Raw genomic sequence first — 3,200 nt, forward strand, 5'->3', positions numbered from 1 at the left:
GGAAAGGTAGGTCCATGGAGTGGGGCCCTTTGTCAGCAACACAATTCCACCCAAATATACATCTTGTGTTTGGCCTCACAATAAGATGGAATGAAATATCATGGCGATCTCACGGGTGACACGAAAAAACCTAGCTGCCCCTCCACTCATTCAGATTTCCTAGCCGGCGTCGGAGGATGTTGGGCTAAACTCATGTCATGAACGGTGGGGCCAAGGATAGCTCTCACCGTGCGTCGCGCCTTTTCCTTGGTGGTTCTTGGCTGTTGTAGCGGCGGTACCCGACGCCGGAGCTCTCCCTGGTAGTTGCAGTTCCCAGACACGCTGAGGCGCGTGGGTTGTTGCGTCCTGTCACGGCATCCCTGCTACTTCTGGTGACATCCGATCTAGGTGTCCTTGCTGCTCTCCGTGGTGTCTGATCCTGATTCCGACTGGTCGTGCACCCTTGCTTAGGTTTCTTGGCATGACGGCACCCCGGGCATCGACGACCTTCCAGTCCTAGCCAGACTGGTGACCTCGCCAAGACACCGCTCCGCTCTTGATTTCAGATTTGTCGGGCACAAGGTCCTTGGCTTGGCCTAGGCGGCGTCTTCTGATGACACGCGCCTGCTCCAGTTGCTCGGCATGGCGGCATCACAGCCATGACGTCCTTCCCGGTGGCTGCCCGACTAGCGGTCACGCTAGGTTGCACATTGCCCTTCATCCGGAGTTCCAGATCTAGCGGGCGCGGAGCCCTCGGCCTACGATCCTAGCATGGCCCTCTCTACAGCGAGGAGGGTAGCATGTATGGTGGTTCGGGTGAACTAGCTGGCATATGGGCTTGGGAGGCGAGGCGAACGACGAAAGCAAAGCTCGGAAGCAGTACGAGCTGATGACAATGGCGCCTCAAGCGACGTTGCCTTAATGAAGGCATCATTAATGTGGTTATCTTCTCCCAACCCTATTGCTCCACAGGAAACCCTAGCTATAGAAACCCTCGGGACCATACGATGGCGTCACTTGTGTCTTGGTACCCTGTTGGGGGCATCATTCTTGGAGCTGTTCCGGCTGAGGGACCGGTGTTATGCACCGAAGCTGTCACTTACCTATATTTCTGGTGCCCAAATGTGGGTGGGTGGTGGATGAGGCATGGAGCTGGAATGTTTGTAAGGATCGAGATGGACAGAGGGGGTGAATATGTACAATGCGGGAAGGGTTAGAGATAACTGAAGTCAGGAAGACGGGGTGTATCCCGATGTTCACTTCTCATCGTCGGTGAGGATCCCAGGCATCCCTCCGCCACCAGTCTACCTAGGAGCCAGCGAAGGCTGGTCGAGGAGCGCCGCGAGGGCGAGTACCTCGAGCGGCTGGAGCGCGACGTGCCCAGCCGGCGGCGGCACAACCCCCAGCGGCCGACATCGCCATGTTTTGGAATATGACGTTCCCATGGGCCGGCCCAGCGCCGACGCTGATCGACTTCACCGGCCCCGACGTCGACGAGGGGGACTAGGGCAGCGCGCCGCCTCGTAGTTTAGTTTTAATTAATGTTTTAGTTAATGTAATGTGGACGCATGGACTCTCGCCGGCCTTTGTGGCCGGCATTAATGTTTAATTAATCTTTTTCTATTTTTGAAATATTTGTGTTCTATTTTCTTAGCGCGAACTAAGAATTAGGTTGGGTCAGTGTTGGGCGCATACGCCGACCCAAATACGAAAACGGACATGGGTGTTCGCCGGGCCGACCCAAACAGACAAAAAAAAGATGCAGACTGATAACCTCCAACAATTGTTACATGTCCCTTTCTCTTTTGAGATTATCATCCTTGTTGGCTGGCCCATCTGGATTACCAAGAATGATTTTATATTTAAAGGCATTCCTCCCAATCTTTACACTTGCAGGAACCTTTTTAAAGAGGAGCTTCAGTGGACCATTTCCAGAGCTAAGAGACAGGAATACAACAACTTCCCAGCTTGGGTCATAGCTTTCAGACAGAGCTTTCTCTCTTGTTGTCGAGCATTATATTATACCCCCTCCATAAAGAAATATAAGAGCACTTAGATCATTAATGTAGTGATCTAACCACAGAAACATTGATTCGGTGCCCAGACTCATTTGCACCCCTGATGAAGAAAAACAATTCTAAAGTAATACTAGAAAAAATTAAAAAAAATCGATTTTTTTTGCATGGTAGATAATTTGGTGTGTGAAGTGCGCTCCAAATTTTAGATTATTTGGACATCTGAGTAGCTCTCGGTAAAAAAGGCAAATTTGAGGTATGTAAAGAGTTTACTGTTCATGTACTAGTCTGACCCGATTTGTCTTTTTTTTCTGAGAGCTATTCATATGTCCAAATGATCTAAAATCTGAAGCGCGGATCACACACCAAATTATCTACCATGCGAAACAAAAATGGAACTTCTTGTATTTTTTGTAAAAAATATCTTGACCGAGTCCAGATGAGTCTGGGCTCCGAAATGGGTATTCGTCTAAAAACTCTCATATTTCTTTACAAAGGGTGTACTTTTTATTTTCATGTTTTTTTTATCGAACAATGATTTATTTATTAAATTTTAATAAAAATACACAATAGAGTCCTACTATTTCTCTCAAAAAATCCACGCGTGAATTTTGAATTTTTTTTGTGGGTCAAACGAGATTATATTGATCAAATCAAAGAGATACACTCGTTTTGACAGAGGTTACACAGATCCTCAGGGCCATTGCTCAGCCATATAGCAGTTCGTTCAGAAGTGCGGCCATACTGAGCCATATAGTGAGCTGTACCATTTGCTCCTCTTTGAACATGAACTATGCAATGCTCATGTCCTTCATGCAGACGACGCTTCGTCTCCCCCACCAACGTTGCCATTGAGGATCGATTAGGCCCATCATCCTGAAGGAAATGGACAGCTTGCAGACTGTCTGACTCGATGATCACCGGCTTGTCCGTCCAGTCCAATGCGAGGTTCACACCTTCCATGCATGCCGCTAGTTCCGCCTCCAGCGCGGACGAGCAAGATCGAAGAAAGCGGCAAGACGAAAAAATGATACCTCCAGATTCATCTCGTAAGACCATGCCTGCACCGCCACTGCTTTGTCCCGGGATGTAGGATCCATCCACGTTTAGTTTAACCCAGCCCGGAGATGGCAGCTGCCAACGTACTACAGTAGCAGGTGAATTTTGAATTAACCATATAAATTTCTTTAGAGCATCTCCACCAGT

The sequence above is a fragment of the Triticum dicoccoides genome, chromosome 6A (assembly GCF_002162155.2).
Source record: "Triticum dicoccoides isolate Atlit2015 ecotype Zavitan chromosome 6A, WEW_v2.0, whole genome shotgun sequence".
NCBI lineage: Eukaryota > Viridiplantae > Streptophyta > Magnoliopsida > Poales > Poaceae > Triticum > Triticum dicoccoides.